This window comes from Barbus barbus, assembly GCF_936440315.1.
Source record: "Barbus barbus genome assembly, chromosome: 8".
NCBI classification, from domain to species: Eukaryota; Metazoa; Chordata; class Actinopteri; order Cypriniformes; family Cyprinidae; genus Barbus; species Barbus barbus.
Genome location: NC_136736.1, coordinates 17,713,266 through 17,734,722, shown reverse-complemented (window position 1 = coordinate 17,734,722; position 21,457 = coordinate 17,713,266). Strand labels below are relative to the sequence as shown.

At 43.7% G+C, this 21,457-nt stretch overlaps 1 protein-coding gene across 4 annotated transcripts in view; it reads left to right on the top strand.

Annotated features, from left to right (window-relative positions):
- The window catches only part of LOC306873924 (carbohydrate sulfotransferase 10-like), an 84,607-nt gene that overhangs the window by 29,570 nt on the left and 33,580 nt on the right, over positions 1-21,457 (top strand). Inside the window, exons 2-3 of one of the 4 annotated variants that reach the window (XM_079423492.1) lie at positions 8,406-8,492; positions 8,744-9,033. The exons of 2 other annotated variants lie outside the window; for them this stretch is intronic. The gene's annotated coding sequence lies outside the window, so the exon portion shown is untranslated. The remainder of the gene's footprint in view (positions 1-8,405; positions 8,493-8,743; positions 9,034-21,457) is intronic. One more of the 4 variants, XM_079423490.1, reaches the window with a different exon arrangement.

The window sequence follows — 21,457 nt, the reverse complement described above, 5'->3', positions numbered from 1 at the left end:
CACGTTAATATGTTATCCACCCTTTCACACGCATTGTCATCACAGCGAGACGACTTAATGAGACAATGAATCGGATCTTTGAACCAAATCACTGAACCGAACTGTGGGAAAGAATTGTTTCGCAGAAATTAATCGGGCTACGCATCGCTATCAGAGATCACAAAAAGGGGTTTGTATCATCACAACACGGAAGTTGCGTATACTTCACAAAAAGTGTGGAAATGCGTGTCTTTTTTTTATATAGGGCATCTGAGCGTCCCGTATAATCAAAAGTCTGACGATTTAGAGCACTGTCACACACAAGCATTTTGGGATATGGATCCACGACGGCCATGTTTGTAGTCTGAGGCGTATGCTGGGTATTGTAGTTCGCTGACCTGAAAGGCTGCAACGTTTGAATGAGGTAATAGTTACACACATTCAATTTAACATCTTTGTGAAAACAAAAACAAAAAGAACTGTTAAAACGTATTTAGCCTAAACAAATATATATATATATATATATATATATATATTCTTTATATATATATAAAGAATACGATATACTTATACACGTCAAGTCTGTTTTACCATATGTTGAAACGGAGCACCCGTTGTTGCGTTATTTCGTGAAATAGCGTTAGGATCTGGTTGTGTTCTTATATTTTTCTAATTTCATCATAAACTATAAGCAAGACCTTGTAATAATATGTTGAATATCTGATAAGTCGGTCGATATCACATCCGGAGTTTACTGCGGTGCTATTTTCTGCAGCGGTTGTACTTGTTGTTAGAATGCTTCAAATCGCTTCCAGACTTGTTTTATGAGCGTTCCCTTGTTTGTTAAACTAGTCGTAAGCGACATTGTTAACATTTTTAGAGTTAAACAGGTTAATGAGCTCTTTCAGCATCTATAGTATAACTCCGTTATAGGGTTTTAGCTACAGCTGAATGGTAAAACAAAGTTTTGTTGGCAATTTGCGGCTGACCGGGAAAGCTGTGTGTGCGTGTGTACATGTTTATGTGGTTTATGAGGACACAAATTTGTATAATGACGTGGGTATGACAGAGGTATTACAATATGAAGGTGGTTTATGAGGACACTGCCTATGTCCCCGTAATTCAAAAGGCTTAAAAAACATGCTAAATGGTGTTTTTTTGAAAATCTAAAAATGCACAAAGTCTCCTGTGAGGGCTAAGTTTAGGTGTAGGGTCGGTGTAGGGCAATAGCGCACACAGTTTGTTCAGTATAAAAACCATTACGCCTATGGAGAGTCCCCAGAAAACATTAAAACCAACATGTGTGTGTGTGTGTGCGTGAGACAGTTTGAATACAAAAATGTTTTAGATAAAGACGGGATTAACTACAAGCATCCTAAATTAGAAACACAACACTATACGGTTTTCCCCAAAACCGGTTGTTCAACACATTTAAAAAAAGTCGTAAGAAAGTTTATTGTGTTTTGAAGAGAAAGTCAGATACGGTATATAAATTAAATCTTTTATTATTGATTGATATGATAGAATCACGCTGAATTTATGAGGTTATGTATTAATACTGTTTTGTGTATTCATCAGTTACTGTATACATGTACGAGAGAAATGCATACACACGATTGTTTTATAAAGCTTTTAGTCTGTCATTACAAATATCTTAAAGAGAAAAGCCTTTCACACATTCTATTTTCATTTGTCTCAGGATTCTGTTACACAAAAACCACTTGAGTGTGGACACAAATCCTACGTGAAAGCTAAAAAGATGACTTTTTAAACTATTTTACAGACACTTAACACCTTAACACATCTGTATCAGTAAGATATCATCATAAACCATCAGACACGTCAGGTTGTGGTGTGATAAGATGGACTTATCAAATATTTGCATGTTTCTTATATCAGTTATTTGATCAAATCTTAGTCAAATAAACCTATATAGACCAGTTGTTTTTATTTTAATAGAACATTATACTGTGAACAAATGCTACATTTAAACTCTGTGGTTAATAATACCATTTTTAAAGTGAGAAAGAAAGTCTAATCTGTTGTAAAGATTCTGAGAAGCATTTGTGGGACCTTATACTTTTGTTGCAGACAACCTTAAGTAATTTTCAGTCTAATATAGGTCAAATTCATAAAGACAAATCTCTGTAAGAGTCTTGCGTTAATCAGAGGATCATTTGACTGCTTCTAATCCTTGCTTTAGAACATTGTGGTTTTAGGTTTGAAAGATCTAAACTTATTTGTTAAAACAAAAGTTATATCATTGTTTAATCATGCTGCTTTTCATCATCTTGTAGAGATGAAAACATAAATAGTACACATCATAATAGTCTAAATGTTTAACTGTATAGGGTTTGTTTTAGTGTGTGTGTGTGTGTTTGTTTTTATGTGAGTGTTTGTGTTTTATTATACTATTTTTAACAGTGATATTGAACTTTGCATATGTTTTACACGCTAAAGTTTAATTTAAAGACACTACCCAGACAGCACACGTACGTCTGGCCGACGTCGGCCCAGTATCGAAACGTCGGCCTCACTACCTGAAACATCTAAAAAACATCGGCCAGGAGTAGGCTGGTATAATTCGGTCAGTGCTCTGTTTCTCAGCTCTGCAATCGTCGGCTCCGAGTCGGTTCCCGACTGCAGGCCGATGCCGCGCTAATCTGTTTGCTCGCGAGCCCAGTATTGGTTTCTTAGCAACCCACAGAGAGAAGAGACTCATCCCGGCGACATCTGGGGCTTTCAGGTAAGATTTAACTTCAGCTAAATTACAAAAAAAATACAATTTTGTTAATTCTGTGACACTTAAAAGGTACTAGTAAGGCACTCGGTGTGCTACAGCACAGGTGAAGAGACTGTGCCTCATTTCCATCTAACTTGTTTAGCTAATGGTCACGTTAGCGATTTTTAAAATGAATGTTAACACCTGAATGCGTTTCCAGCAGTTTATCTGAGGGGAAATATTAAAGCGGATTATTATAGAGAAGTCCTAACTGCTTTTTCGCCGTGTTTCTCTCTCTTTTACAGGCTGCCAGGAAGAACCCGTCTCTATACGGTGAGCTATTGTTGCTGTTGCTTTTTGAACTCCAAATTGAGTTTTAAATTCATTATTGAATAATTATTGAACGAGACTGTAATTTATTAATGTAATGTTTTAATGTTAGATGTTTGCATGAATGCTGTGTGTGCGTTGAGCTCTGCGCGAGCGGGGAGCAGAGCTGCCATGGAAACGGGGCGTCAACACAACCAGCAAGCAGTAAACTTCGTCTCTCGCTGCGGGTTTCACTGTTTTCAGGTAAATTTAGTCCCTAACATCACACAAATATTACCTACAAACGTTCCTGACACGTTTCTTACTACTTATTGACATGTTTCAATTAAATATTTATTTTATAGAAATGGTTTAGTGTCTTCGAAAAAGTCCGTTAGCATCTTAGCAGTTTTCAGGTAACCTTAGGCTAACGTTAACTCTGTAGATTGAGCTCTTGTTTATGAAACTCTGGGCTTTTAATCAAATATTTGTGTATATATGGATAGTTGACAAATAAAAATTGGACTGTGTCCTATGGTGTGACATAGCAAAAATGTAGAAAAGAAAAACTACAAATAACTTGAGAAAAATGTATCTTCATTCTTAGTTACAAATAGCATGAGAGAGGATTATATTCAATGTTAGAGTTTATTTTTATTTTTAATTTTTTTTACATTTTTGCTGTCACACCATAGGACACATTGATACGTCAACTACCCATATGAGATATTTTGATAGCTCTGTAAAGGTTTTGCTGGTGATTTGTCAATATGTTATTGAAAAAGGCTTCTTTACTGAATCAATGACGTCACTTACATGGAGAGTGTAATCACTGAAAACAAGTTGATATTTCATGGTAAACAAATATTAATACAATTTTTTCTGTGATTTCAGGAGGACAGAAAGAAATACAGAACAGAAGGAAAGCGCCAATATTTCAACATTTCTGAAGGGAGCTACTGACTTAGAAATACAGGTGAACTAAAGAAGGTTGTTATTATAATTGTTATATATTATTCTTTCTTTTATTTGCATTTTACCTCTGTTCTAGCTTGTTTCCTTCTAATAAACCTGGATCTGCAAACTAAATATTGTTGGCTCTGTGACAGATTGCTTGTTTTGTTGATTCTTCAGTGATGATGGCCTGCTGCACCCTGCAGAGTTGGAGTGAACTGACTGTCAGACAGTGACGTACCGTGGGGTTTCAGTCAGGGCCTTCAGTAAGCAACTGTAAACTACATGCACACATCTTACACATCTCTGTTACAGCTAACACAGCCATATGCATAATGCACATATTATGCCGCACACAGGCTCTCAACAACAATGACGGCTGATCAACAATTTCAACAGTAGGCTAGATTAGTGTGGGTTAAATGCAGAGTAAATTTCCCTACATCATGGTCAGTAAAAGTAATCCGCCAATACACAGTTCACTATGCACATTTATGTCACTCTAAAATGATGATGCAACTAAAGCAGCAAAACCTTACAAATGCTGGACATCCACAGACTACACCACAGTATTATCAACACACCACGTACACCTCCATAACAATGTGCATGATACAATACTCCTCAAATAATAAAGCATTCACCTGTCACTTGTATATAAAGTCCCTGGGTCTATCATCCCATGTCCCTTTACTCAGATTAAAAAATAAACACGCCAACAAAATAACTTGTGCTTGGTGCTAGCTGTTAGCCACTCATAGTTGCAATCTTTGAAATGGCGCATAAAAACTTTGCTGGCCTTTGCAAATTCAGTTTGGGTGTTGGTCTTCCTTTCTCAGTTATTCTCTTGATAGAGTTGATTTTTCAGCATCATTACTCCAGTCTTCAGTGTCACATGATCCTTCAGAAATATCATTCTAATATACTGATTTGCTTCTGAAGAAATATTTCTGATTATTATCAGTGTTGAAAACAGCTGCGCTGCTTCATTTTTTCAGGATTCTATGATGAATAAAGTTTTAAAACAGTACAGTGTTTATTTGAAACAAATGTTTGCTGTAACTTTTGATAATTGATAAGACTGATAATAATCAGAAATGTTTCTTTAGCAGCAAATCAGCGTATCAGTTTGATTTCTGAAGGATCGTGTGACACTGAAGACTGGAATAATACAAATTAGCTTAGATCACAGAAATAAATTACATTTCACCATATATTCACATAGAAATCTGTTGTTAAATTATAGTAATATTTGACAATATTACTATTTTTACTTAATTTTGATCAAATAAATGCAGCCTTTGTGAGCAGAGGAGAATTCTTTCAAAGACATATAAAAAATCTTACTGACCTCAAACATTTAAGAGTAGTGTAAATTACAAATATGATGTTCCACCCACTTAAATGATACTGTGTGGCATGTGTTGTCCATTCTAAAGAGACTGCCTGTTCCTCAAATAATGAGGACAAAATAATACATTTACTAAGGGATCACATAAAACACTTCAACAATAAATAGATTTTTGAGAGCATTAGTGGCAGTGTGCTGATTTGTGTTTATCGATAGAGGAAGTGTTTCATGTGATTGAGCACCTGCCTAATGTTTTTGGATGAGCACATATTACACCTTCTTGTGATTAAATTAGATTTATAGCAAAATAAGCACAAATAGGGGCAGCAGCAGCTGTGGTGCTTGGTCTGTAGTGAGGTCACAAAATTCTAATACCAAGGATTTATCAAAATCCACTAAAGGAAGTAGAGATTTTTGGTATTTTACATTGAAATAGCCTTCCTGATAATATTTGGGGCTCGGACACACTCTTTTAGTTTAAATTAGATTAAAATACATATTTTAGCCAAGTATTCACACAACACATCTAATAACCTTGCACTCCAGTTATACGTGATGAAATAAATCCTCTTTTGTCTGAAATAATATGAACAGCAGCTATGCTAAACTTTCTTCTTTTGATTTCCTGTTTCTATCTCAGGATGCCCATCCCAAGATTATTAGAGATGAAGCCAGCTCCAGACTGAATCCAAACTCACTTGTACAGACTTCAGATGATACCAACGCTCACAAAGACTTCAGATGACGGCAACTGTACATGGACACACACAACATTGGACACACAAAACAAATACTATCCTTATATTGTCTATAAGGGTAAGTTTGACTATTTTCAGCCCATTTTGTATTATTGCAACGTCTCTAATATCTGTAAATGAACCATATTTACTCTTTCTCTGAGTTATGTGTATCTATATGTACTATTTTATTTGCAAGCAGCACTCCACAGGATGACACAAAATGAAATGACGAGTTTTGACAAAATGACAAACTCTTTTTGCAGCATCTAAATGAAAAAATGCACTGGGTATCTTAGAGAAAGCATGAACATTGTTCTTTTACATATATTACCAACATTGTAACAAAATGGACTGAAAATTGTTGAACTTATCCTTTAATAATGTTGAAGAATAGTGTTTAACTGAACACAAAAATAGAGACTTTTGTAAGATTTTATCAGAAAATATTTTAGAATTTTTATCATGCAATTTAAAACATTTTAACTGCTTAATTATTGTTTGCCTGGTTTGTGTAACTGTTGTATTATTGTAACTCATGAAGATAGCCTTCGATGCTGACAGCACTGAACACATGACTTGTTTTATGAACTACTGTCATATGGACATTATTTTGTTGCCAGAAGATGGTCTTCCCAGAGAGTCTCAGTCACCTCTGGCTGATTAAAGGATGTTTTTAAATTGTAACCTTGAAATATGCATATTCTGTAAACCTACTTTGAAATGATAAGTATTGTGAAAAGTGCTATACTAATACAATATTTAACCATGGTTTTACTATAGTAAAACTGGAGGTTTTTTTTTAAACCATGGTTTTGATGCCATATTCTACTATAGTAATATTGCAGTAATACTTAAGTAAAACTGTGGTGATTATGACTATAGTAACCATAGTTTTTGAAATCATGGTAAATGTTGTAACTATGGTTTTACTGCAAATGCTGTACTAACGGTTATTTTGTACTTACTATGGTTTTACTGCAACAGTCATAGCTAATCCATGGTTACTGCAGTAAAACTATGGTTGATTTTGAGTTTACTATGGTTTTACTGCAAATGCTGTGGTAAAATAATGGTTCTGTTTCAAAAGACTACAAATAATTGTGAATTATCCGCTTTTGATCAAAGCATCTGATAAATGTAAATGTATTTGTATATGTAATGTGTTAAATGAAAATATTAATAAAGTTGCAACTGTTCTTGAGAGTGTTGTGTATTGTTTTATTATAAACCAGCGGCAGCAAAAAGCGGGTGAACCGCGCCCACGCAGAGCGGTCGGTATTTGCAGCTGCATCGACCCGATGTACAAAATTCCATCGGCACGATGTCGCTCAGGAAGCGTTTGCTAATCGGGAATGCATCGCCGCGACATCGGCCCCTGATCGGAAATGCCTTCCGGCCGATGTCGCGGCGATGTATTCCCGATTAGCAAACGCTTCCTGAGCGACATCGTGCCGATGGAATTTTGTACATCGGGTCGACGTCGGCCCGACGTATGTGTGCTATTAGGGTAGACATCATGACTTACTTTAGGGACACGCAAAGTGTTTAAAACTTTTTAAACATGTTAAAACTGTAGGTGTAATTATTTACGGAGAAGTTTTAAGTGAAATGTATATTTGTTCTTTTACAGTACACATACTATCTACAGTCTAGATTAAAATGAAAACATTTCTTAAATAACAACAAAAAGTAAAAACAACATATACGATTTTGCTCGTATTTAAAATTGAGCATACTCAGATTTGTGTGTGTGTGTGTGTTTTCTTTATCTATCTAATTCCAACCTTCTTTATCTATCTAATTTAGGTCCAATTCCTAAAGAAAAATCTCTGTAACTGTCTTGCGTTACTCAGAGGATCAAAACATTCGCTTTCATTCCAGTTTACGTGCGCATATGTAAGTTTTAACCGACACAGCACACTAGAAGTTTTAAGATTGACAATATCAAAGAGTAAATAAAAGGTGTTAAGTGTGAATAACTAAAATAAAATAAAACAAATAGAGTTGAATGTTTAAAAGAAAACTTGTGTAACCTAATTTTTAAAACGAAAAAAGTCTGGGTTATATAGTAGGGTACGACGGAAGTCTTTGACAAAAATCAAAAGTCTATTAAAGGAATTAAGACGCTTAAATAAAATAAGACAAACAAACAACATTTTTTTCCCTGTGGGGCGTTTGTTTAGAAGAAAACTTGTGTAACCTTTTAAAGTGAAAAGCTTCAAAATGAATAGTGAACGGTTTCATTAATTGAGAAACGCTAGAGGTTTATTAAAAATAACTTTGTTCTAATGTTAAAACATTACTTTAATTCTTTTAACAATTAAACCTTTGTGTTGGTCTCTCCTTACAGCGTTAGGGGTGCGGTGATGTAGGTGTGGCCTGACAGCGGCCGTGAGCTCATTCTGAGTTTGACACAGAAGGGAGAGGTTGTCTAACGGTAAATAGTCTGCTCTTTTAATTGGGACAAAAGCTACCTTTTCAATTGTAATGTCAGAAGATTTTTACAGGTATCTTATACTGTTGTTTAACGGTCTGATATTTTTATTTCACACCACGGTAAGAGAAGTCGTCTCTATATTATTTAACTTTGTATCTGTTATAAATTCAAACTTTTTTAAAAAGCATGACATAGATTTTGATAAATATCTTATTGTTTTAACTAACGCGTCCGATTCTTTTTTGTTATAGATGAACGAACGCGCTCACTTCTTCTATTTAACTTTGTCAAACTAACTGTTACGGGGCTGACGAGACGTGAGACATGCGGATCCATATGCAAAGCTTTATTATACAACATGGTCATACAGGCAGGAGACAGCAAACAGGTATGGTAGAGGCAAGACAGAGCAATCCGTGGAGCAAGCGTGGGTCGACGAACGGTGAACAGTATCCAAAGGGGCAAGGCAGAGAGATAATCCAGAAACGAAAGCAATAATCCAAACGGGGAGCGAACACAGTCCAAACGGCAAGGCAAAGGGGTAAATCCAGTAAACACGGGCAGGGTCAGACACGGCAGGAAAACAAGGCAAGACTAAGACTAGAACAATGGCTCTGTAAAGTTGCTATCGCTGGGTTAGTGATAAACGCTAACAATACTCGGCCCTGAGCAAGAGTAAGTCCCAGGCTTAAATAGTGAGTGGTGGTGATTGTGAAATGATGATCAGGTGTAGGCGAGATAGTGAACAGCTGTGTATGTCGTCAGTGCAATGGATTGTGGGAAATGGAGTCCAATGTGTAGTGTAGTGTGAAAAGTCCATGTGGTGAACGGGTGACCTCTGGTGGTGAATGAGTGGAAGTGCATGGCCAGGATTCGTGACATAGCCCCCCCCCAAGGAGCGGCTTCCAGACGCTCCTCTGTAGTCCAGGAGGGCGGTGGAGCGGAGGCGGAACAGGGGGAGGGATGGAGGGCCAGGTCCGTGAGGAAGTGGGAAGACCGGGGACTGAGGCAGAACCGGCAGAGCAGGACAGAGCAAGAGCCCACCAGGGCGGAGCAGACGGACCAGGAGCCCACCACGGCGGGGCAGACGACCACCAGACCCGAGCAGAAGACCACCACGGCGGGGCAGACGACCACCAGACCCGAGCAGAAGACCACCACGGCGGGGCAAACGACCACCATACCTGAGCAGAAGACCACCACGGCGGGGCAGAGGACCACCAGACCTGAGCAGAAAACCCTAGCCAGGAAGCAGACTGGGCAGGAAACCATGGCAGAGTCTGAGATCTGGGGGAAACAGAGACAGACAACACAGGGAGAGCAGAGACAGACAATACAGGGAGAGCATTCATGATCACAGAGGGCGTGGCAGGGCAGGACGAGAGCTCATAGACAGCCTCTTTAGCCGTGACAGGACAGGGCGAGGGTTCACAGACGGCCTCTTTAGCTGTGACAGGACAGGGCGAGAGCTCACAGACGGCCTCTTTAGCCGTGACAGGACAGACAGTGAGTTCAGGGACGGCCTCCATGGCCGTGACAGGGTAGACAGTGAGATCAGGAACGGCCTCCGTGGCCGTGACAGGGCAGACAGTGAGTTCGGGAACGGCCTCCTTGACCGTGACAGGGCAGACAGTGAGTTCGGGAACGGCCTCCGTGGCCGTGACGGGGCAGACAGTGAGTTCAGGAACAGCCTCTGTGGCCGTGACAGGGCAGACCGTGAGTTCAGGAACGGCCTCCGTGGCCGTGACAAGGCAGACAGTGAGTACAGGAACGGCCTCCGTGGCCGTGACAAGGCAGACAGTGAGTTCATGAGTGGGCGCCACCACCTCGGGAGGTTCTGCAGCGGAAGCTGCCACCTCTGGTGGTTGTGCAGTGGACACCGCCTCCTCTGGAGGTTCTGGGGCAGACTCGTGGACTGAAGAGGCCTCAGGAGCAGACTCGTGGACAGGAGAGGCCTCAGGAGCAGACTCGTGGACAGGAGAGGCCTCAGGAACAGACTCGTGGACAGGAGAGGCCTCAGGAACAGACTCGTGGACAGGAGAGGCCTCAGGAGCACAGTGTGCAGCCCACACACTCAAAATGGCGACCGCCATAACGGGAAGCACTGAGGTCAGGGGAACAGTCTCTGTAACAGCCTGGGTTGAGGCCCTGGGAATGCCAGCTACTCGCACCGACATCAGTGGTGGGTCCATCATACTGGATATCAGAACTCGAAGGACTGACCTTGAATCTGTGGTAACAGCCTCTGGCAGTTCGGCGGAGGCGTGAAGAGACTCTGGCTGAGGAGCTGAGGCGTGAAGTGACTCTGGCTGGAGCACTGAGACGTGGTGTGACTCTGGCTGGAGCAATGAGACGTGGTGTGACTCTGGCTGGAGCACTGAGACGTGGTGTGACTCTGGCTGGAGCACTGAGACGTGAGCAGACTCTGGCTGGAGCACTGAGACGTGAGCAGACTCTGGCTGGAGCACTGAGACGTGAGCAGACTCTGGCTGGAGCACTGAGACGTGAGCAGACTCTGGCTGGAGCACTGAGACGTGAGCAGACTCTGGCTTGACCGGCGTGACGTGAGCAGACTCTGGCTTGACCGACGTGACGTGAGCAGACTCTGGCTTGACCGGCGTGACGTGAGCAGACTCTGGCTTGACCGGCGTGACGTGAGCAGTCTCTGGCTTGACCGGCGTGACGTGAGCAGACTCTGGCTTGACGTGAGCAGACTCTGGCCTGACGTGAGCAGACTCTGGCTTGACAGCGATGACCTGAAGGGGTGTGGTTGTTACCACCTTCTCGCGAGTGAGTGCGGTGTCACGTTCCTCCGCGACACCCACAGTGAACGGAGAGCCCACACACAGCAAAGCATAATCCATATACTGAGTGAGTGACGCACGGGGACCCTCACGGATTAAACGTGATTTGAGTGGTTGGTTAATGCCCTCACAAAAGAAGTCAATAAGTGCATAGTCCGGCAGATCAGAAAAATGGGCGAGGTCTAAATACTCTTGTATATACTCCTCGAGCGGTCGCGAGCCCTGGTAAAAAACAGGCGTACCATGGTAAGATAAAAACAATTCTATATTATTTAACTTCGTATCTGTTATAAATTCATACTTTTTAAAAACCACAACATAGGTTTTGATAAACGAACGCGCTCACTTCTTCTATTTAACTTTGTCAAACGAACTAGTTTTTAAATTCTAATGATAGGAAAAACTACCGCATTGTTTAACTAACGTCATTGCTTTTTTGTTTTATTTTCTACGTTTTTCCTGTTTTAACAACACTAGTCTCCACTTGTAGGGAAATAAACAGTCTTTGTACGTTTGATGTTTTTTCTTGTGTCAGGTGTCCAAACAGGTGTCCAGTTATGGGAGGGGGGTGGAATTTTTATGATGGTAATAAAATCAATCATTTTGACATAACGTATACTACTCTCTCTCTCCGGTGAGCAATTCCAGTGGTTTTGCACAGTCCATATGTAGCGGGATGCAACCGGGAAAAACAGTTCAAACGATGCAACTGCGCCGAAGTATAGCAAAGTTCCATTCGAATGGAAAAGAGCACGGTTAGCAAAAAAAACACAAAGGGCCATTTGGTGTCTCACAGCCAAACAAGATTTATTTGAGAAAAATATTCCATACATGACTAGAAGCACAACATGAACAAAACATATGAAAATGATGAAAGCTGACTTGTAGTGATGATAATGAATAGTAATCTGACCAACCCTATAGCACCAGTTCAAAAATTCAGTTTTCAAACCGGTATTTTAAAATTTGTCATAAACGGTTTGACATATCAGCACACAAATTGTTAGGAATCATCGTCAGCATGTCCTGAAAGTACATGAAAAGTTTGAACACAGCACCACATTGTGTTCTAGAGAAAAGTATTCTTGCCAAAATGCTTATAACTTTTAAAAACATTGTCCAGATTTTTTCTATCAGTGCATTCCTATTACTTATGTCGATTCTGACGATATTTCTTTTTTTTTTCTAATTCTCTTACAAATTTTGTCCAGCTTTGTCCAAAATCTAATCAGATGGTCTTTGGACCAAGCTGCACAGAAATGACTCAATGGATTTTTGATGTTCACTACAGTTCCCAAGAAATATAGAAGTTGCCTGTGTCAACGTTTGTTGTATCATGTTAGTTAGCTTAGCATGCTAATTGGTTAACCAGTTGCCAGTCTTTTTAAAATGTGGCTCTTCATCTATCAGGTTAACAATAAGCTACATTATCAGTTTGGTTAACATTAAAAATCATAACAAAAATCGTAATTGTCAATTATTCCCTTGAGATTGTAATTGCGATTATTAATAATGATTATTTTGAACAGATTTATGCCATTGTTTGAAGCTGCTTGCCATATAAAAAAAAAAAAAAAAAAAAATATATATATATATATATATATATATATATATATATATATATATATATATATATATATATACACACATTAGGGATGCAGCGATTAACCGGTTCCGCGATTAACCGCACTTTAAAACGTCACGGTTAATTAATCGTAAAGGTTCCACAAAACCGAGTGTTTCTGTTGCACGGAGCTGAACTGTTGCAGCTTGTGCAAAATGAAAACAAAGTCACACTAGTGGTGCACCATCTTAAAATTACGTGCTTATCAGAGACACGAAGGCTACTACACGCATTAGACTAGTGACAGAGGGACTAAACAGCGAAGCTTTATTTCCACCAGAGAAATGCCTGTCGAAAGTGTGGTACCATTTTGGGTACACCAAGAAGTCATTTAAATATTGCCGTAAAAAAACTAATGCTAAAGAGCGAATACATATGGGATAATGCACGGCTAGCTGTACATTGAATGATTTTAATGCACGACATGAAGGCAAGAACCACCTGACGCGAAGCTACGGCTCGTTAGCTCAGCATTCTGCCCACTTCAGATCAGAAAGAGATTAAATAGTGCAGTAAGATCACATTTATTTGAATTAATTATACTATTTAGCTACTTGAATTAATTATTCGAGAGAGAAGTGACAGTTGCCTGTGTGAATTAGCCTACCTGTGTCTGTTACCCCTTTTCCACCTAAGCAGTTCCAGTGCTGGTTCGGAGCCAGAGCCTAGTTTCGAACCGGTTCTTTGTTTTTCGACATCCAAAGAACCAGCTCCGAACCGGTAAAAGCGGTTCGTAAGTAGCACCAAAACATTGCTGGGCTAGAAGGAAGAACCGCTTGCGTCAGGGGCTGGGGGCGGGGTTACCGTGACCAACAAGACGAACAGAAACTTGGACCGCCATATTTGAAATAGCAGCTAAACTAATTTTCTCAGGCTACATGTAAAATCATATGAATTATTATAAAGATTATTAAAATGAATACGTATGGATGACAGTTGATTACAATAATATTTCACTTTATTTCCATCATTAGTAACAGTTTCCCCTGTCGGATAAATAAAGTTAATATTAGTTGTATATTAATAATACTTCATTAAATTTATTTACTATTCCTGTTGTAGTATTATTCATAAGTAAAAACCAACAAGATTTTTTTTTCACCATGTTTCCAAATTCTCTACCCCAGGTACAAAAGAAATGTAAAGAATGTACAAACTGAAAACATTAAATACTTTTGTGATCTATTTCCATTTCTTATTTTCAAAAGAGAAATACTGTCATGGATGTTTACAGAGCAGCGGTCACCTTTTTTAATTCTAATGGGAGAGATGGACTTTTGTTTGTTGTTTGTTTATTATTATTTTGTGCTGTATTGTTGGTTACTGTGTTATTTCTGTTTCAAAAGCCAGTAATAAATAACACTTTAACATCTAAAGAGTGTTCATGTGATTTTATACATTATTAAATGTTAGGAAATGAATAAATGCATAATAATCGTCATAATCGTAAAACCGTGATTATTCATCAGACAATAATCGTACCAGCAAAATCTATAATCGTTGCATCCCTAATATACATACAGTGCCCTCCACAAGTATTGGAACAGTAAAGACAGAATTGCTCTGTTGGCTGTGGAGTCAAGACATTTGCAAATATGATTAAAAGATGAATATGAGACAAAACTACAGAATGACACATTTTATTATTAGCCGTTTCAACACATAGATGTTTTACCAAATAAAAACAACAGCACTTTTAGAGTTCATCCTACTCACTGATGTGAGCATAAGTATTGGGACAGTTGAACATAAGGCAGATATAAAAGATTAAAAGCTATTATTTAGTTGCAGATCCCTTGCTCACAATCACAGCAGTGAGTCTGTGACCCATAGACATCACCAGACTCGTGGTCTCATCCTTTGAAATGCTTTTCCCAGCCTTTAATGCAGCCAATTCCAATTGTTGCTTGTTTTGGGGAGTTTCTGCATTTACTCTCCTCTCCAGCTGGTGAAATTCATGTTCAATCGGATTTAAATCTGGAGATTGACTTGGGCAATCTAAGACTTTCCATTTCTTTGCCCTTATAAATTCCTTGACTGAACTGGCAGAGTGTTTTGGGTAGGGATGGGAATTGATAAGAATTTAACGATTCCGATTCCATTATCGATATTGCTTATCGATCCGATTCCTTATCGATTCTCTTATCGATTCTCATTGGGTGAGGGAATAAGTACAAATTTGTTTGTTTGTATTAACTCACTTTAATATCTGATAAGAACACAGCACATACTCAGAGTATACACAAATTATGTGTAGCAACCTCAGAACAAACCTAAAAGTAGGTGAGATACAAAGTAAAGTCCAGGGACCTATAGAATTTTTCACATTCATTGGTCCAGACAAAAAAAAAAAATAAAACTGCCATTTAAGTGCCATAAAAACTAAAAACACAAGACTGTAAACAGTCAAGGAAGAGCATGTGCCTTTGGGAATATTCAACCTGAAACAAAATTAAACTCAACTGACGTACAAAATACAAAGAAGTCTTCTGTAAAGACCACAACTATCAGTTGGTGTCTCGTTAGCTCCGCTGCTGCTTGACTCACTTGTTGTTGCTGTGTCGCTAAGTAGTAGTGTATCAAACACGCGACAGTCCTGCAAATGAATTGCGTGCTGTGTGGCCAAATGTTTCTGCATATTGGAGGTAGTTCCCCCTTTTGCCGAAATTAAACTTTTACAACTGTTGCAAATGACCGCATTGGTGTCTTTTCGAGTGAAATATAACCACACTTTAGATCGCTTCTGCCTCGATGACAAGTTTGCTGCGTAACCAAAACAACGCAGCGCGTGTGTGATGGCATGACACATTTGCAACGAGCGGAACCGATAAGCGGAATCGTTAAGCAGGTACGCTAACGGTTCCAAGGAATCGATTCACTGGGCACCGGTTCTAAAGAAGAACCGGTTCTCGGTTCCCATCCCTAGTTTTGGGTCATTGTCCTGATGCAATATGAAGCACTTTCCAATGAATTTGGTGGCATTTTCTTGAATATTGGTAGGCAAGATTGTTTTGTACCCTTCCAAATTCATTCTGATACTGTCATCATACATTAAGTTATCAGTAAAGTTGAGAGGGCCTGTTCCAGAGGCAGCCATGCATGCCCATGCCATAACACCACCTCCACCATGCTTTACAGATGAGGCTGTATGCTTGGGATCATTGCAGTTCCCTTTTTTTCCACATTTTTGCTTTCCCATCACTTAGATAAAGGTTAATCTTTGTCTCATCGGTCCATAAACACAGTTCCAAAACTTTTCTGGCTCACCTTTTTTTGCAAACTCTAATCTTGCCTTTCTATTTTTGGTGCTGGTCAGAGGTTTGCATCTTGCTGTGTAGCATCTGTAATTCTGCGTCAAAGTCTCCTGAGGACAGTAAATTGTCAGAGTATCACACCAGCTTTCTGGAAGTTGTTGGTAATTTTACAGACACGTCTTTTAGGATTCATTTTCACAGATTTTATGATTGGTCTGTCATCAAGTACTGTTGTTTTCTCAGCCGATCAGGTCGTTGTTGGTTGCTGGTGTCGTTGGTGGTTTCCAAACTCTTGATTTCTCCATGCCCTTTGTTTTTGCTAGAGCTCTAACTGACTTCCTCTTTTCTTTTAGCATCCAAATTGCTTGCTTTTCTCTCAAAGTCAGCTCCCTCATCTTCATCCTGGTTTTTGTGTCTCATCTTCGAATGCAAGATTCAGAATGCAGAAGTAATGGATATAACTGATACGACACATTCCCTGCTTTTAATATCTGAAGAATTAATGCAACAGGGCACAGCTGATCATTTAGAAAGACCTGTGAGGCAACTGTTCCAATACTTATGCTCACATCAGATAGAGGGATGAAACTCTAAAAGTGCTGAACTTCTTAGCTGGTAAAACATCTGTGTTGAATCACGCAATAATAAAATGTGACATTCTATAGTTTTGTCTCGTATTCATCTTTTAATAATATTTGTAAATGTCTTGACTTCACAGACAACAGAGCAATTTTGTCTTTACTGTCCAATACTTTTGGAGGGCACTGTGTATATATATATATATATATATTGTGACGAGCGTCCCGATTACCTATCAGCGTTGTCCTGGAAACGGACAAGGAACACCTGCGCTCGCTCATTAAGGAGGAGGCGAGCGCACCTGTCCCCAATCTGGCCGCAGCCAGATAAGCTGCGTGAGCCCCGCACACGGGGAGTCTCTTCTCCAAACAGAACACTGACTAACAGACTGTGTGCCTCATCTCTTTTGCAGAAACCAGCCCATGATCGATCCCGCCAAAGCCAGAGCCGGTCCTTCACGCCACGTTCACGCACCAGAGAGCACGCCAGTCACGGCCGCGCCTCACTACACCCTCTTCACGCTTCTACTAAATAAAATCCACCCTCCGGGGTACTTACTCGAGCTCTCCTTGTTGCGTGTTCCTTCCACCCCGTTACACTGGTGGAGAATGCGGGCAGATTAGTGGAAGATAACACCAACAAGTGATCTCCGCCACACTCACCTCACCGTTGGCCTTTTTTTTTCCCTTTCAGACGGCGCCTCCTCCCCTCGGCATGGAGGATCTTCTCCGGCAGCTCGCCGAGGTTAGCCTGCGCCAGCAGCAGATCGCCGAACATCTGGCTGCCCGGCAGAGCCAAACCGACCAGGAGTTAGCGGGAATTCGGCTGGCCGCCCGCCAGAGCGTTCCGTTACCTGACCCCCGGAAACAAGCGATGCAGCTGCTCACGAAGATGTCAGCCCAGGATGATGTAGAGGCGTATCTGCAGCTCTTCGAGAGGACAGCGGTTACGGAAGGTTGGGATCCCGACGACTGGGCGAGCGCGTTGGGTCCTCTCCTCACGGGCGAAGCACAGCGGGCCTATATTGGCCTCTCCGTCGATAGAGGTAGCCGTTATGAGGACGTGAAGAGGGAAATTCTGGCCCGGGTTGGATTGTCGCCGATCTGTGCGGCCCAGCAGTTTCATGACTGGATCTACCAGCCCCGAGTTCCAGCGCGCACCCAAGCGGCCGACCTAACGCGCCTCGCCCAGCATTGGCTGATGGACGGGGAGCCCACCGCTGCGCAGGTAACGGAACGAATCGTGGTCGATCGCCTCCTACGTGCCCTGCCCCGGGGATTTCGCCAAGCCGTGGGGATGAGGAACCCCACTACCACCTTGGACTTAGTTGAGGCGATCGAACTGGCAGAGGCGGCCCAGCGCCGAGATGCCGGGGAGCGAGCGCCGTTCTTTCCCCGGAGGGTGGTCCAGGAACAGCGCGCGCCGGAGGGCACGATGCGACCAACGAGCAGAGCGGCGGCCCTGGGGCCTCAGGACGAGTCGATGCCTACGGCAGCCCCATCGCCAAAATCTCAGCCTTGGCTGGCAGGCTGCGCGGTACACCAAGAGCCACCGAGGGGCGCCCCAGAGGTGGAAGTACGGATTAACGGGCGGTCCCACAAGGCGTTGCTGGATACCGGCAGTTCCGTCAGCCTCATACATCCCCGAGTATTACCGCCCCGCAGTGAAACGAAGACGCGGCTTCCAATTGCCTGCGTACACGGGGATACCCGCGAAGTGCCCACGAGGCGAGTGATGATCTCCGCCGGTGCTGGAACCTGGCCTGTCGAAGTGGGGGTGGTTCGGAAGCTGCCGGTGGATGTGCTGCTCGGACGCGATTGGCCGGGCTTCGACGCCTTGTTGAGCTCCATCTCCCAGCCTGCCAGCTCAAGAGGGGGCCGCCGCGGCCGGCGGCTGCAAACCGGACCTCGCCGCCGCCCCGTTCTCGTGGCCACCGATAGTGGGAGAGAAGGTGAGTCCCCCTCCCATGATACTAACCTATTCTTTGATGTCTATCAACAGGTCCTGGGAGGGGGCGCCTTTGGGCGAGCGCAACGAGAGGATGATCGGCTCAAGCACTGCTGGCAACAGGTGCGTGTGCTAGAGGGGAAGGATTGCCAGCCGAAGCCGCATCCCTCTCCCCACTTCCTCGTCGAGAACGGTCTGCTCTATTGTGTCGCCCAGCGGAGGGGGGAAGAAAAGCGCCTGCTAGTGGTGCCCCGCTCCAAGACGGAAGCGATATTGCAATTGGCCCACGCCCACCCTACGGCGGGGCACCTCGGGGTGCAGAACACCACACAACGGATCCGCGACTGCTTCCACTGGCCGGGATTAGAGGCGGAAGTGCGACGGTTTTGCCAGGCCTGCCCCACCTGCCAGAAAACGGCCCCAAGATTACCTCCCCCCTCACCGCTCATTCCGCTGCCCATCATAGACGTGCCCTTCGAGCGCATCGGGATGGATCTAGTAGGGCCGTTGCCGAAGTCGGCCCGGGGACACGAACACATCCTCGTAGTCGTCGACTATGCCACCCGGTATCCAGAAGCCATCCCCTTGAGGAAAGCTACTGCCAAGAACATCGCCAGCGAGCTGTTTCTCCTGTTTAGCCGGGTGGGCATACCAGCAGAGATACTGACTGACCAGGGAACCCCGTTCATGTCCCGCCTAATGGCTGACCTCTGCCGTCTGCTCCGGGTGAAGCAACTGCGGACCACCGTATACCACCCCCAGACTGACGGCTTGGTCGAGCGTTTTAATCAAACCCTAAAACAGATGTTACGGCGGGTGGCGGCCGAAGACAGGAGAGACTGGGACCAGATGCTCCCATACGTCCTTTTTGGTATACGGGAGGTTCCGCAGGCGTCCACCGGCTTCACTCCGTTTGAGCTCCTGTTCGGACGACAGCCCCGCGGCCTGCTGGATGTAGCCAAAGAAGCTTGGGAACACCAACAGCCCAGCCCCCATCGAACGCTCATTGAGCACGTCACGGAAATGCGGCAGCGCATCGATCGTGTCATGCCATTAGTGCGGGACCATATGGCTAAAGCCCAACAGACCCAACAACGGTACTACAACCGGCCAGCTCAGCCTCTGGAGTTTCAGACGGGAGACCGGGTAATGGTGCTGGTACCGACCTCGGCCTGCAAGTTTCTCGCCACCTGGCAAGGGCCTTATACGGTACTCGAGCGCGTGGGCCCCGTCACTTACCGGCTGCGGCAGCCGGGAAGACGCCAGGCGGAGAAGCTGTACCACGTCAACCTGCTTAAAAAATGGGTAGGGACCCCATCGCAGACAGTGGCGTTAGCAACGGTAGACCCGGTCCCCGTCGACATGAACACGGAACTGTCGGCGCCTCAGAAGGCTGAGCTCCAGCACCTGGTTAGTCAGTTCTCGGATGTGTTCTCCCCGGTGCCCGGACGCACCCAGGTGCTCCAGCATGACATCAAGACACCTCCAGGAGTAGTGGTCAAGCAACGGCCCTACCGGATCCCAGAGGCTTGTCGGCGGGCTATTGAGGAAGAGGTCCAACACATGTTGAAGTTGGGGGTAATTGAGCCATCTCACAGCCCATGGTCCAGCCCCATCGCCTTGGTCCCAAAACCCGACGGCACCCTCCGCTTCTGTAATGACTTCAGACGTCTGAATGAAGTATCAGAGTTCGACGGATACCCAATGCCCCGGGTGGACGAGCTACTGGACCGCCTTGGACGAGCCCGCTACATCTCGACCCTGGATCTAACCAAAGGCTATTGGCAGGTGCCCCTCGCCGAAGCGGCCAAAGCCAAGACAGCCTTCACAACGCCTAGTGGACACTGGCATTATCGGACCCTTCCCTTCGGCCTGCACGGGGCACCTGCCACGTTCCAAAGGCTCATGGACATTATCCTTCGTCCCCACCAGCAGTATGCCGCCGCCTACCTGGACGATGTGGTAATCCACTCGGAGCGTTGGGAAGACCATCTAGACCGTCTGCGGAGGGTGCTGATGGAGCTGCGACGGGCTGGACTCACCGCCAACCCGGCCAAATGTCATCTGGCACTGTTCGAGGCAAAGTACCTGGGCTACCAAGTGGGACGGGGAGTCATCCGGCCCCAAGAAAAGAAAGTGGAGGCCGTCCGCGCCGCCCCAAGACCACGAACAAAGCATTCTTAGGGTTGGCGGGGTATTATCGTTGTTTTATCCCCAACTTCTCCTCTCTAGCCGCCCCTCTGACAGACCTGACCAGGAAGGGGCAGCCGGAATGCGTTCCCTGGGGACCTGAAGAGGAGGAGGCCTTCAGACGGATTCAACGGGCCCTCACGGAAAAGCCCGTACTGCGCGCCCCCGACTTCAGTTGCCCCTTTCTGCTGCAAACGGACGCATCTGAGACGGGGTTGGGAGCCGTCCTGTCTCAAGTTCAGGAAGGTGAGGAACACCCCGTTCTCTTTATCAGCAGGAAACTGACGCCGGCCGAACGGAATTATGCGACAGTGGAGAGGGAAGCCCTGGCCATAAAGTGGGCAGTCCTGGAGTTGCGCTATTACCTCCTGGGCCGTAAGTTCGCCCTCTACACCGATCACGCACCCCTGCAGTGGATGGCCAAGGCCAAAGAAACCAACGCCAGGGTGACGCGGTGGTTCCTCGCACTCCAGGACTTCTGCTTTAAAGTTTACCATCGGGCCGGGGCTCAAAACGCCAACGCCGACGGCCTTTCACGGTTCTGGTCGGCGTATACAGGTCTGTCAG